The sequence below is a fragment of the Rhea americana genome, unplaced genomic scaffold (genome assembly GCF_003343005.1).
Source record: "Rhea americana isolate MKP2758 unplaced genomic scaffold, rheAme1 scaffold_34, whole genome shotgun sequence".
In the NCBI taxonomy this organism is placed as follows: domain Eukaryota; kingdom Metazoa; phylum Chordata; class Aves; order Rheiformes; family Rheidae; genus Rhea; species Rhea americana.
Window position 1 is genome coordinate 1,574,740 of NW_028186468.1, and position 15,811 is coordinate 1,590,550.

Below are 15,811 nucleotides of genomic sequence, written 5' to 3' on the forward strand. Positions count from 1 at the left end.
GTGGCCAAGAAGGCCAATGGTCTCTTGGGTTGCATTAGGAAGAGTGTTGCCAGCAGGTCGAGGGAGGTGATCCTGCCCCTCTACTCAGCCCTGGGGAGGCCTCATCTCCAGTGCTGTGTTCAGTTCTGGGCTCCCCAGTACCAGAGAGACGTGGAGCTACTGGGTAGAGTCCAGCGTAGGGCTGCGAAGATGATCAGAGGGCTGGAGCACCTGCCCTATGAGGAACGGCTGCGAGAGCTGGGCCTCTTCAGCCTGGGGAAGAGAAGACTGAGAGGGGATCTTATCAATGTGKAYAAGTACCTGAAGGGAGGRTGTCAAGAGGACGRGGCCAAACTCTTTTCAGTTGTCCCCTGTGACAGGACAAGAGGCAATGGGCAGAAATTGAAGCACAGGMAGTTCCGCCTGACTGTGAGGGGGAATTTCTTCCCTGTGAGAGTGACRGRGCACTGGCRCAGGTTGCCCAGAGAGGTTGTGGAGTCTCCTTCTCTGGAGATCTTCAAGGCCTACCTGGATGCAACCCTGTCTAACATGCTCTAGGTGACCCTGCTTGAGCAGAGAGGTTGGACTAGATGATCTCCAAAGGTCCCTTCCAACCTTACTGATTCTATGATTCTATGAATATGGCTGTAAAGTCAGTGGTGAAGCTATTGAACAAACTTGCAGCTGGAGTAGGTGAATTTAGAACACAGCCTGCTCTGAGCCTCTGTAAAGCGTTCCTTTCTGAAGACACGTCTGCTGTATGAACGATCCCTATGCGCTAACATTTCATCTTTCTACCCAGAAAAGGGAGGGACTAGCCTATTTGGAAACAAATTAACCCTAAGCACTTTTCTCCYTCAGTATTTATTAACATATAAAATCCCTGAACTAGCTCCAAAATTCTTTACCCAGAAGTGAGGGTAAATACCAAGGATTCGATGGACTTCTGCCACTCTTGTTGTATGCAGAAGATGGCTGTGGTCAGCAGTGCAGAAATGAGAGCGAGCTTCCTTTTGATGTGGTGGATTTAAAGTTGGGGGTTGGGTGGGGCTAAATGTTTAATAAAGTCCCCATCTCTATGGGCATCTGTTGTAAYGAGAAAGGAAGCAAGAGATACATAATTACTAGTTGGTTACAATTTAAAATGGAAAATAATTTCCAACCTGTTATCTTTCAGTTACTTTGTAGCGGTGTGAGTTCCCTGCTTCGCTGTTAGGCACCACGCCTGTGCCTTGTGGGTGTAAGTGCCTAATACAAATTGAGCATTAGAAATCCACACTGAATAAGCTGATAACTCCTACTCCCCAGGATTAGCTTTACTTAAATACCTTCTTTAAACATTTTACTGTAGCTAACATTTTGTTTGGGTAGTCGTGGAGTTTTTTCCTGTAACTGAGCTAGTCAGGAGCTAAGCAATGAACTGCTGTGTACAGAGCCATGTTAAAGGGTTGATCATAGTTGTGATTACTACCTGTAGGGAGTGAGGGCTTGGAGGCATAGTCATGACTGCCTTTTTTTTTTTTTTTTTTTTTTTTTTTTTTTTTTTCCTGTCCATCTCACCCAAGTCCCCATGTTCTTCTTCCTGTATGCATGATTTTTTTTCCAGTGATTAGACCTTCATCGTAAAGTCCTGGTTTTCATTTTAACCCATTGGGATCTAACATAAAAAGAGAATCATAACATAAAAAGAGAATCATAAATAATTAAGATTGTTGATTGTTTACTTACATGTAATGCTGTCAGAATAGCCCTTCCTGTCAATCAGAAGGCATCTGGGGATGTCTGTCTTCAGGTCTAATTCAGCACTGTATTGCTCACTCCTGTCTCACTAAGGGGTTTATTATTGATTGTTGTAAAGTGCTTTGATGGTAAAAGACATATGAGATATGGGTATCAATATTATATTCAGAATTCATAAATCATCTGTGAAAGCATTGCACTATTTATTTCCTAATGAAATGCAAATGCATTTCCTATAAAATGGTAGCATAACTGGAAAGGGAGTGAAAGTGAAATAAGGAAGCTTGCCAGTAGAACTCATGAGTCCAGAGGTTGCTGAGCCAAGCATTGTGCAATGTAAATTGATGTCTGTTTGGGATGTGCAGATTGAACGTGTCCTTCCACAAACAGATTTGTGAAACATAAACCRACAAAATATCAATATCAATATGAGTTAATACTACAGCCTTTTCAGCAAAGTAACAATCAGTTGCTTGGCCTTTCAACAGGTGATGTGTGCAAGCAATATGTTAGGCTGTATGAAGTTTCAGAAGTGAAGCAGGGAAGTGGACTAGGGATGAATAGCCCGTGAGTGCAAAAGGTTAGTGTGATTTCATGTGTCTTTGGAGGCCTGGTGATGCTTGAACTTCTCTCTTAAATAATGAGTTGAGCCCAAAGTGAAGACTTCTGGAAAAACAGTTATTGATCTAATTTTTTCCAGAACTTAAAGGTTTTGAGAAGTTTAGTCTCTCATACAAATGTTTGTAAGCTTTTTGAGGAGAAAACTGCATACCCTTTTGAAGTAATTGGGRAAGGGTCAAATGCAACGACTTACAGTGTTTGGCATTCGACTCTGCCTTAAGGCATTGCCAGACAGTCAGGGATGCTGCAGAGGCCAAACAGATGTTGGAAGAATTCCCTGGAGCTGGAGACACCACTACTTTTTCTGTTGTGCAGGAAGGTAGGGATAGCAGTAACTGACCTCTGCCTTATAATGGCAGCAAATGACAATGAACAACCTTCTACATTAATACAGCGGTGCTGGGTTGGAGTTGGAAGTGAAGGCAAGTCATTCWTTCCTCATCTGTTGCTGTTGACTTAGAGGTGATCTGCACTTGGTCCTGTATAACCTGCTAACCAGAGTCTTGGCTCTGTCCTWTGGGAGAGGAACACATCTAAATCACAGTCTAGGACCCAGGGATTGGCTAGCAGGGATGTCTGCAGGGCTGTGCTGTATTCCACTGTGGCAAGGTGATAAAYGGCCACTGAAGGCCGAGTTGTGCTACCTTTGTAGTTCTTAGTGACTGCAGAGAGTGAACTGTGTTCACTGAGATTCTCGTGTCATGCTTGCTCTCTGTAGTGATGCTGGATAGTCAGCTCTTCAAAGCCGTCTGGACTGGTTTATATAAGTAGGATGTCAGCTCTGGGCTAATCTTGCCAATTATCTGATTATTTTGTGCTGTTGACAGCAGTAGCTAAGAGATGTTTCAGTAGCCCTTACTTGGGGAGATTTTATTTACCTTATAGCTATACTTTATTTTACTGTCYCTTGTCAGGATGCAAATGAGCTGCTTGGCCTGCATGAAAAGCTTCTAGAGAGCTTTCCTGGGTCAGAGTTTTGAATGTGAGGATCAGAGGCTTTGTCATGAGAAAGATTATTATCCCTAGCTTGCAGAAAGGCCCTTGATTTTTCTTTCCATATAACCTTGCTTAACCCACCAGCTGCACATGAGTCTGTCTTTCCGATTTATCTCTTCTGGCTCTCAGCCATGGTCCTGAGAGTCAAAATGAAAGTGATTCACACTCCAGGTATGACGGTAGCTTTCCAAGGGATTTTACTGCCCTGTTGCAAAAAGGGGTTGRGTATATTGGTAGTTTTAGGTAATTTGTTGATGTTGGTCTCAGAAGTCCTTACTGGCTTGTTATTTTTTCAGTCTGAGATTTGGATTATCCTGCAGTGCCTGCGTCAGCTCAAGCCTATTATTGGTTACATAACGTAGCCCCCTACAGGAGCCTCACTTAAATGTTGTTTTGAACTTTCTTCATCTTTGGACTTAGTCCACAGTTTACCAATGTATTATGAAAACTATACATATATAAATTTGATAACATCTAATGCAGTAGAATAAATGAATTCAAGACTGGCCCATAGTCTTGATACAGAAGATCTGGTATTGGGGTAGCAGTGTGACAGAGAAAAATACTCCTCCTGGCAAAAATGGTTATAGTGTAATAATGACATGCAGAACATCAATGCACAGGCTTCTACTGGAACAGAAAACAAGGTAGGAACCAATGTTTAAGATRTTAACAAAAATCCTTCTCATTAAGTATTGTGTTTTCCCTAACAAGATTATTTTTCTATCCACAATGCAAAAATCTTGCTGTTGCTGTTGTCTTTACCTGGAAAGTGCTCAGATACGATAAGCACCCTGAGGAAATTTAAGATGAATATACTCTTAGCTACTTGATACTCTAGTTATGATGTTATAATATTGGTAAGGTGTATAGTCACTATGTACAGTTCTTATTTGTGAATCTGTTCAGTCAGGATAAAATGCTACTAGTTGCATGTTTCTGAGCTGTGCAGAGGTCTTTTGATAAAACATCACTCCTTAATCTTTCTGAATGTCATTTCCACTATGTACTTTCGGATGTTGTATGTGTAAACAAGAATATTTCCTACTGTGTTGGTTATTTGACAAGCCCGGATATTGCTTGAGCATTTTTTTATTTCCGTTCAACACAAGTATTCTTACTGCTTGTGAAAGTTGTAGCAAGTCTACTATTATTAAATGCATGTAGCTTTCTTAGTCTACTTCAACTGTAGGCACACAAACCATGTATGAATAAAACAATTAAAGGAATGTGGAAATCTTCAAGTTGGGGTCATGTTAGTTTCAAGACAACCTTGAAACAGCATATGAGTTCTAAGCTTATTTCTAATATTTGCGAATAGAAAGGAGAATTACTGATCCTGACTTATCCATCACAAGCAAGTGCTTTTCTGTGACCTGAAGGACTAAAAAAAAAAAAAAAAAAACCATTTGTTTGCTTGTTTTGGAAAAGAATCAATTTTCTGTTTGAAAGGAAGCAGTTCAGAAATGTGACTCCTGCAGGAGAAAGGGGAATTCAGGAGGGCTTCAAAACTTCCCCCAATTCTCCCCACTGACCTGAACTTCTCTTCTTTGGCCTTCTTCCCACCTTCCAAGAAAAAATTGAGCCCTAATCTGAGGTTTTATAAAGGAAAACTTTCTATTATGTAGAAACTGGAACACTTTTGTGCCAGAAAATTACTGAAAGAAGGAACAAATGTGCATTGAGCTGGACAAGAGTGTCTAAGGAAGAACAACAAAGTCTTTTTTTTTAAAAAAAGCAGGAATTTAAGCCTGGTTGTGGAGTCACTGGTTCAATGAGGAAATATGGAAAAAAATGGAGATCACCTTTTTACCAGATCTTACTGTGTTGATAGCAGTGGATATCTTGTCTTAGATTTCAGTGGAAGTAGGGCAGATTATCAGACTAAACTGTCTGAGATCCTGAGAGTCTCTAAACATCATAAATTAGCTTGTTTCTATTTAATTGGGAGTCTTTTGTAAAGAATTTTGATGCAGCAAAATAATTAAGTCTTTGAAGTAGAGTGCTATAGTTATCTGAAAGATTCAAGTAAGTTTCTATAAATTTGAAACAATATTGTTGACATTCCATTATGCATTTGATTTATTTCTTGAGGATGATTACATGGTTAATTAGTCGGTTGTGACCTCAAATGAATCGAAACCATGAAAACAAAAAAAGTATCTGGAGTTCTGCTTCCCAAAATCTAGACTGCTCTTTTTCTGACTGGAGGTGCTGCCCTATTTGATGAGGAAGCCCTTTATATTTGCATGCTTTGTAAAGAAGTCTCTRCTCCGACAGTGCTGCTACTCCAGAACTGGCCTATGTTAGCAATCCCATGTCCTGTGTGCAGTTTCTGTTGGCATCCATTCCAGTATTCAGTGCCATCACTGGAAACCTTTCCTTTAACTTAAGCTGATCATAAATCAGATAAGTGACAGAAGAGAGGATCTACCAAAGAAATGATGGGTGTCTGTCTTTACCCTAAATAGAAAGACAAGCAAGTATTCTTGTTGGTAGTGGATGGGCCATGGCTTCAAAATACTAGAGCGGGAATCTTGGTTCTGCAGAACAGTRTATGACCTCAAGAAGGTCATGTATGTGTTGGACCTCCTCATCTGTAAAATGTGGATAATGGTGGATAATAGGGAACTATATCTCAGGTTTTATGAATCCCAATGTTGTTAGAAGTCTTGGTGTTGGTACCATTAAGACAGACAAAAAAGTGAACTGAACATCCTTTGATTTGTATTCAACATATGAAAATGCAGGGGAATCTCTTAAGAAAGATTTCTGAAAAGAATGGAAAATCTATTTTGCTATCCCAACAATTTAGAAATTAAAGCAGGAAAATTGCTAATTGGCTATAACCTATTAGGCAAACAAATTCAAATGTTAATTACTGTATTTTCTGTCTCACAGCTGACTTGCTTTTATGCAGTATATATTGGATGTGTGTGTAAGGAACATTTGGACATGTGGGCTTAATATGGGAGAAACATCTATACTGACTGTGTTAGCGGAAAAGTTCAGTAACAATTTTTGGGGAAATATTTTTTATTTCACTGTCACAGACAGTTTGGATACTTGAAGTTAGGTTGTCAGAGAAACCTGGGTCAAACCAATTTGCGGTGATACTATAAAACTCTGTGTAAATCCTTTCTGGATRCTGAAGGAAATCTGTTACTTACTGGAGAACTTGCTCTTTAAAACATGTTTGGACTCTTAAGTTCTGTGTGAGGTTAAAATCAGGTAGCACAAACCGTRATATAACTAAGAATGTGGAAAACCAGTGCCATCTTACTATACGTGAAACCTCACTAAGTAGCAATAGATTTAGGTAGCACGCTACACCCATTGTGAATTATTTATACCCAAATCTAAATTCTGTTGAAGTTAGTGGAAAGATTTTCATCAATTCTAGTAGGAGTTGGATAAGACTGTTGGCTAACACCATTGTGCATATGCATACATTATCACACTAAAGGAATGTTAAAAATTGATTSGTTACTATAATGACAATGAGAAGATCATTGCTGGAAATGGACTGTGCTGGGTTTGTTGGAAAAGGTTGAAGATGATCACCTAATTCCTTTCTTCTTTGTGTTTCCATAATTAATAATTCCTTAAAAATTAATTCATGAGAAATTTCTTTGTAGTTAGTGATCCAATGCTATAATAGATGATAACAAATTTCAGGGAGCATTTGTTGTCAAGTTTTGTCTGGGTAGCTTTTCCTGAAGTTCAGGAAGATGTAGTTTTTACTTCATATTCTAAATGACTGTATAGTGTTGCTGGATGCTGTCAAATTTTTTTTGCATTCTATGCAAGAGTGGGCTGAATTCTTGTGACAGGAAGAACTCTTTCTGTGTGGGGCAAACCGTGTCCTCCACCACTTTCTGGCAATGTGATAGAGATCCTTGCATCCCTGTGAAAGCAAGATCTCTGATAACTCAGTATAGTTTGTGACTGCTCCAGGGTTTATAGCCTGGGGTTTGATTTTTTTTTTTTTTTTTTTTTTTCCTGTGCTTAGTGGAGTGGATATAATTGAGAAGCGACGTTTTACAAGCCTTTTAATAGAAAAAGAGAACACTGAGCATACTAAGTCCTGTTTCAGAAAGCTAAAACACGCCATTTGGCTTTAGCAGTTATCACTGACGATTCGTGATGAGCTTGGGCGTGGTAAGAGGACTTGCCGCAGAATGTGCCTGGTAACATCGCTTTTTTTTCTGCTCCTGTTCAAAGGGTGTGTAGAAAGTGTAGACTATGTATGCTTACCTGCAAGAGTGTGCTGAAGCCAGATCTGCAAACATAATATGCCAGCTGAAGGCAGAGTGGAACTGTGCCATTGCAGAGAATTTAATATAATGAGAAAATTACAGAGCAGTAGCTATGAGGAGAAAAATGCTATCCTACTTTCTGGAGAAGTTGCTAGCTCTTGGATTGTTTTCCTGTAGCCATTTTGTTAACAGCTAATCTCTAAACTGTTAACTAAAGGTTACCTCTGTATTGTATTGCCTGTTAAGTTGCTATGTACTTTTCTGGGAAGAAAGCAGAGGGAATTTTGCATGGGCTCTCTAAAAATGTGAGAGAGTTTAGGCAAGATGCACATTTGCCATTTTCTTTCGTGGCAAAACCAGGAGGAGAAGTAAAAGGATGCAGATCCTTTTACCACATCTGAGATTTCCTAAACAACTGAAGAGTTTAGGGGTTAAGAGGAAGACATACTGGGAACTATTCATTACACATCTTTCTCTTATTAAAAAAGCAGTTAGGCAAGATGCAGTTAACCTTATAGGTATGCAGTTAATGACCTAAACCCCAAAACAAGTAAGCAGAAACTTACTGACTGTGCTTATTAGATAATTTTCAGTTTGCCATAACTCAGTCAAGCCAAACTAATTTTTGCTGTGTTCTTCAGTGATTTGTGCCAAATAAAGTATTTCAAATCCCAAGTAATTTCAGCTGCAAATCTATTTTAGTCATGGTATTTTTTTTCTAGCTCTCCACACTAGTCCCTTTGGTTCTTATTCTCCACAGTCACTTCTGGGCAAATAGAAGTAGAGAAAAATATCTACCCAAAACATGTGGTTTTGAAGTTCAGTCAGCAAATCCTCTTGTAATGGAACCTGCAGCTTTACAGCAGTACCTACTGCCACACAGGTGAGGGAGGAGTGTGAATTCAGCTTTATGTTCACTCATCACCTACGTGACCAGGCAAATGGACTGTATTTCTCCATGACCTTGGGGCGAACATTGCCACCTGTTGCCCTTTTTACACAAAAGCAGTGTGTGCCAGCAAGCAAGAGCAAATACTGACCTCTCGGTAGAGAAGCAAACAGAGCCCACTAGGGCACTGAAGTGCCCTGGCAGAGCAATCTGTTTTAGAGTACAAAAAGTGCTTGTGACTGACAGGAACCCTGTTCTTTATTTGTTGTCATCTCTGGTAAGAGCACTTGTCTGCTGGCTTTCAAAATGCCACCTCAGAGGTGTCCACATCCAGAAGGACTGTTACCATGACCAGATACTTCAGGCAGTGTTGGCTGGTCTTGCAGGAAGCATAGATTAAAATCATTATTTAAAATGAATCGGTCTTATGAGTTCTCTCTAATCATCCTTACAATATTGATTACATAAAATAACAAATCATGAATGGAGATGTCAAATAGGAAGAGAAATTGTAAAATGTCTATAAATCTTGAAGTAAAATACTGCTTTTATTTAGCTAATCTTAAACTTACATTTGGCTTAATCAAGTTTAAACTTAAATAATTTTCACTTTAAACTTTTAATCTGAACTGAAAGCCATTGCATCCTTCACCCACCTTACTGGTCTCTTAATTTCTTATCCCCTAACTCTGTTTCTTTCTTCACCCAGAGAGATTATATATATGCTGAATTTGCCWTGTGAAAAATGTATCTAAATAGTGACTCAGCTTCTGGCTGGTCATTTATTTTCAAAGGTACTATGTAGTTCTGTGAACAGGTTATAGCCATTAAAAATCAATGATTTTACGAGGTTGTATGGTGGCATCTTGGGCTTCTAGAATTCTGCTTCCTAATGGAGATCGTGAAGTTTGATAGAGGCAAGAGCCATCACCATTACTGATTCTTACAATAAAAAGCAAGACTTTATTATCATATTTGATAATTTGTTAGTATAGAGAAAACCCAGTTAGCATTTTGAGTGATGCTGTACAAACTAATCAAGAAGAACAAAAGATCGCTGTGCAGAAAACAGAGCAGAGATGAAACAAATGGTTGCTAAGAAATAAAAGAAAAAAGGAAAATAACCAAGTAAATGCCTTTTCTTGTAGTTTAATATGAGCCAAATAAATGACAAAACCAGTAGTTTTGAGAGCTGGTTATTTCCTTGTCATCAGGTGACTGTAAGGGATATGTGGGTCAAGAGAGGTAGGGAAATAAGTTTAGGAATGAGAGAAAAGAAAACAGGGAGACATGATGAGCATTATAGAAAACTAACGTAAATGAATACTGCATGGGTAGGAGTTATAATCTGTTGACCAGTTTAAAATAAGCTATTGATATGGTACCATTGCAATATGGTGGTACTTGAAGACAAGTGGATTAATGTTAAACCAGTGCTGCTTCTGATTTGGTTTAAACTTCTTTCAGTGTGGGGCTTGACAAGAGAACTGTTATTCAAAAGCTAGATCTATTTGTTTTACTTTGCAGTGTACCTCAGTGAATCATACCAAAAGACCGAGGAGGGTCGATTTGTTTCCACCCATTTCAAGAGGCAATCCCTACAGGTAATTTATGATGAAGGGCCTTGACAAGATGTTCTTTTAATCCCTGGATATTGGATATTTGGCCTTCTGTCCAAAATGAAGAAGTAGCTTAGTGAYACCCAATGAAAGTATTCCACAACAGTACATATTTTGGCCATGCTGATCTTATCCACATTCACAAACCTTTTGTTAAAAATATTCCCAAGGCTTATCTTCCTCCAGCATTAACCTGTGTGTTGGCTATAACTCATTCTTTCTAAACATAAACTTGTAGTGAAGTGTTAGGAAGTGTGTGACTTCAGTTCTCTAGCAAAGAAGGAATATAAGCTAAAATCTGAGTTACTGTAACTGCTGATGTGAGCATGTTGTGCTTAGTGCATTCCTCAAGTGCTGGGACAGGGCAGCCAGTCTTTCCGCAGTATGTTGTGGGAGAGCTTGGCGTGGCTGGCTTACTTCACACGAGAACTGGAAGGAACTTTTCGGAAGTGTGTGCTTGCTCGTGTGTGGAGCTGTGCCAGCTGAGGTGTAGCAACTGAGAATGTTTTTGTAGCAAATGGGGCAAAATGATAAAATTCAGTGTCCTTTTATACTTGCTGGCTTATAGAGGTGGCTCCTGTAAGTCTTGTCTCTGGTGAAACAATGCAGCACTAATCTTCAAGGCCTGCTGTCTGGTCATCTCACRCTGGCATTTGCAGGCTCCCTTCCTTTGGCTTATGGACATATGCACGTGAGATACAAGGTCATACTTTCAAAACTTCAGTTTTGTTTGCATGCATTATTTAATGACTGTGACATGTATGTTACTTGAAAATGGTAGTGACAATTTATACGTGTTCAAGTATGCACAAATGTTTTTTAAGAATGGAGGTTTGCTGAAACTTCTTTTAATGTCAGGCACTAACATAAAACTAAAAACATGAAGATCACTATATAAGCTGCTTTTCTTTTAGAAAGAGCTATAGTCTCATCAGTTCTTTCTCAATTTTCTTTTTGGCCCCTGTAGGCACTAACATTGAATTGAAGAAGTCTAAATGAATCCTTACAGTTGGTGGACTGCACTGTTTGGCCAGCAGGTTTGGGGAAGTGAGAATACTTAGCTTTAGAAATCCTTTAGAAGCAGATAGTTCTTACCATGACATGAGGCTGGCTCCTGGGCCTGAACTTGTACTTGTGCACCAGTACTCATTGCTGAGTGGAGTTTCAGATACGTGAAGAATGTGAAAACATGCCGTGCATTTTGGAGGTCATTTCTTGCAAGTGCTCCCAATATTTTGTAGYATTTTGGGTACTGCTGTTAGTTTTTGCTGTTAGTTCTTGTGTTGATATTCTCGTGAGCTGTAAGCTGTACCAAATAAAACAGCTGTACTCAGGATACCTGATCTTCAGTTGGAATGTATTTCATTTCTTGCCATAGATACTTCATTACTCCGCTGGAGTTTAAACATAATAAATGTTTAAACATAATAAACTTCTGAACCTTCTTGCTCTGTATAATATTTTACTGGATGTTCAGCTAAGCATGCTGAACATTATCAATTTACCTATGTCTATGATGTAGCTTTATACTTTGTAGAGTCTGTTCTCAAGTAGATTTTAGCACTAAAGAATGTAACCCTTTATCTTTTTTGTGTGATGCCATGAACTGACCCTCAGAAAAAGTGCACCGAGGAGCAGTGACTGGGAAAAGTCAATAAAATTAACGTGCTTGACTTGTTTGTACTACATTGACAAAAACAAACAGCAGAATATCCTTATGTTTGTGGTTTTGTATAAATCACTCAAATTTGAAAAGCTTCATGCTGATTGTTCATATGAAGCAAGTAGTAAGYTTACTTCTCCAATGATCTATTTGCTTCACGTTGCTGAAAATTCAAATTTCTTTAAGTACAACATGGAGGAGGAAGGGGGGAAAATGCACCATGTTAAAAAGAAAAAAGGTAGTTCGGAGTAGGAAACAGAACTTCTGACAAATGAACTGTCTTTAGTTAYTATAGTTTAATCTGGCTGTTGTTTTTATGCTGTTTTTTTTCAGTCCTATGTCATTATATAGGTACCTTGTCATTTGAGGAAAAAACGTTCTATCAGCCTGACGTAAGCAAGCTGAATCAGTTACGGCCAGGTTCTCTTCTCTTTACTTGAACTGAATACTATTTTAATAAGATTCCTCTATCTCCATATTTTCTAGAATTCAAACTGACACTCTAGTGCTATGGAAATGTCAATTCTAATGTTCTGGGCATGAACTAAAAGGGGGCTTTGCCCGTTCATACAACAAAACAAGGAGAACAACCTCCAAAACCAACAAAGTAATAATATGGTATACAGATACAGCTGCTATTTTTAGGCTGGCGTTCTAGTTTTATTTCAGTTTTTTGAAATCTTTTTCCCCAAAAAACTCTCTCATATATGTATGCGCACACACATACACACACACACACACACATAGGCACATGCATATATGTGTGTATATATATCATTTTTCTGTTTTGCAGTAGACGTTTTGCTGAGGGTTTATTTTTCTATTTTTGTATACAGAGGATTTCCTATAAATTTTGTCTTCCTGTGTAGGTATCTCATTGTTCAGAAGACCTGCATTTCATGGAACTCATTACATTCATGACTTCCTTGCTTCTCTCTTCCTAAGTTGAAGAATTACTATAATGAATGTGACCAAAGCATGGTTTAGGCTGGTTCTTTGTGAACTCTTATCCAGAACTCTACCRGTACAGCTCATTTGTGACATCAGTCTGTTTATGTACTGGCTAAATAAATTTGTCTTGCCTTTGGCTCTTTTGTGGCTTTTACCTTTGAAATGTTTGTTTTTGTGCATGGTATAATGTATTACTTCTTGAGATAAAAATGTACCTATATAATAACATAGAACAGGAAAAAAATGGCATAAAAAACAGATAAAGTTGTACTAAACAAACCAGTTCATCTGTTGTAAGCCTATTATATCTTATTCTAGACTCTTCCTCATCCAGTACTTTTTTTCCAATTCTAGTTGTCATTTAATCTCAGAGGAACTTAGTTCCCAGTTACTTATTTTTTCAAGGTATGGCAAGAATATCCCAACTGACATGCATCCAGAAACGTCCCATATGTTTCTACAAGAGTGTAGGCCCACTGATATTGCTGTCAAGGCCAAGAGTTCACCAAAAGGCTTTAATGGCCCTGACCAGCCACACTGGGGACCCTCACCCGTGTACCCTCTGCTCAGTTACCTGGGTGCTCCATTCAAACTTAGGTCTGGGCACCCAGACCTGGCGAGAGCTGTGGCAGGTGCCACTGTGCCCAGTCCTGTCCCCCCTGCTGTCCCACCTTTCTGACTGGTTTTCCTGAATGGAGCCTGGAGCTGTGTTGCAGGCAGCTTGTCTCCAGCCATGTCTCCTGGATGAACTCAGGACCTGCATCCCGGCCATCTAGTGCCATCTCCAGCCATTCCTCCCTGGGGCCTCTGGATGGACCTTGGCCCTGATCATCTCGTTGCCTTGTCCAGGCTGCCTGAGCCTTGTCAGGGCTGTTGCCTGCCCTCCCTGCCTCAGCGCTATGGGACTGCACCCTGGCAGGGAGGGCTTTGCCTCTGCTGGAGTCACGCATGGCTCTTGCTCGTTCTTCCGTATGGAACAGCTGYCCTCTTGTTGCTCCCTGGCGAATGCTGTCAGGACTTATCTCTTTGTGAGATAAGTGAAAAACAGTTAAAAATGCAAAGTGGAAATTATTCCATTCAATTTCCCCTAGAGAGAGAGCTGAAAAGACATAAGTAACTATGTCTGCTCCAGGGATTCAATAGCTCATATTTTTTTTAATTGCAATGTACACTAGACATTTTAAAGTGCTTCTTTGCAAAACATTTCTTTGTTTTTTTTCTCTTGAGATTCCAAGCAAGTGTAAGCAGATGCAGTTACAGTACAGCAGAAGGCTAGACTTGTATAAAAATGATACACTTGGGATGGCTCTCAGAGAGGACAGACTTGATTCAGTACAGTGATGTGCATGCATCATAAATCAAAGCGATTATAGCTAATACGCATATATAAGAATGATAATTCAATAACAATGTTACTGGGAAAAGCAAACCCAACTGGACATGACCCTGAGGCACCCTGCTCTAGATGAGCCTTCTCTGCCCGGACGGGTTGGACTAGGTGGTCTCCAGGGGTCCCTTCCAGTGTCAATGATTCTGTGATTCTGATACACATGCAGTGCAGCATCAGGAAGCCAGAATCTGCTCTTCARTCTCTTTATTTAYTTATTTATTTTACAATGCACTTAATGAGAGCAGCTTCCTGTAGTGAAATAGGTTTCAAGTATGTKCCCTGTGTGCAKCTAAAAAGAATTAGTGACATGTCTCCAGTATAGTTAAATATGCATACGTAGTTGCTAGCGGGTCCAGCCCACCCTGATCCACAGGAGCCAATTTTCTTAACTGCCCTCTGCAAGATAGTACAGCATCATCATGACAGGTTTTGTTTGCTCCATTTACAGCTCCTTTCTCCCTATGTCATAYACGTTTTTCTAAGTAATTGCGTTGAGTCTACATCTCCTGTCTTTCCCAATCTGCTGGATAAAGCCAGTTTTGGAGAGTAATGTGGTCCCTGGATGTATAATGAGATAAATACCAAGTAGGAACGGAGAGGTGATAGCTGCCATTGGTGAGATGGATACTCAAATATTCCTTAGCTGAGAGGTTTGYACTTTCATGTTGATGACAGGATTCACAAAAAGGTGTATCCARGCGAGACGCACGCTTTTTAGAAACCCTCTGTCCGGTAGGAGACAAGAGGGAGTCATTCTACTGAAGTTTCTCTGGGAGGGAACTAAAAATGTGATTTATGGCCTTTGGGAACCCAGATGTGGAGAAGAGTCATGATAATGAAGAGTAAGCAAATATTTTTAGAAGAGTAAACAAACACATAATGAGTTTTGGTGGCTGGCAGATAGAAACTAGATGTGTTCAGAGAAAGAATTAAGTCATTGGTGCCTGAGATGGTGTATTTCTACATCGCTTGATGCCTTCATCCGAAACCATGGATGAATGCAGAAATCACTTGACAAACTCTGGCTATGTCTACATCAGCACGAAGTGTGGTGCAATAGGAACAAACTGGCAAAGTGAAACTGTTGCAGAGTAGCCGATGTCCACGTTATCTGTGCTTCGGGGCCTTAATACAGACTAGCAATAGCTGCGCTGTGGACACCGTGTCCATTGGCAGCTGCAGAGCGTATGGTGCGCTCCTAGGTTACATGCTTCCGTTCCCTGTCGTGAGAAGRGAATCTGTTTCGCGTTATTTGAGAGACCCTCCACAGTGTGAACCTAAGTGCAGTGCAGGGGGAGCTGTGAGGAGATTTCGCTTCGGAGGCGGCTGCGCCCTTCCCGTGTGCTTCAACACGCGTCGGTCCCCGTTTCCTTTGTTGAAAGCTGTTTTGTAGGAAGTCCTGAAACTGGTGTACTCCAGAATAATCTGAGGAGTGGGGATACGGCGGTGGGCTCTCTGGGAAACAGCAGTCCCCTCCGACGGTTTAGTAAGAAAAGCCCGCGGAGCAGGGGAGGCTCACGGCCGCGCGGTGCGCAGCCGGCGGCCCGTGGGCCTTCGGGACGCGGCGCGGTGATTCACACGTTGAACGGGCTGACGAGGCACAGGGCCCACTCCCCGCGTGAGCGCCCGAAGGAGCCCCGGGCTGCTCTGCGCCGGCAGCACGCCGCTCGCGCGCGCGAGGCCCGCTGCTGTACGAGAGGCCGC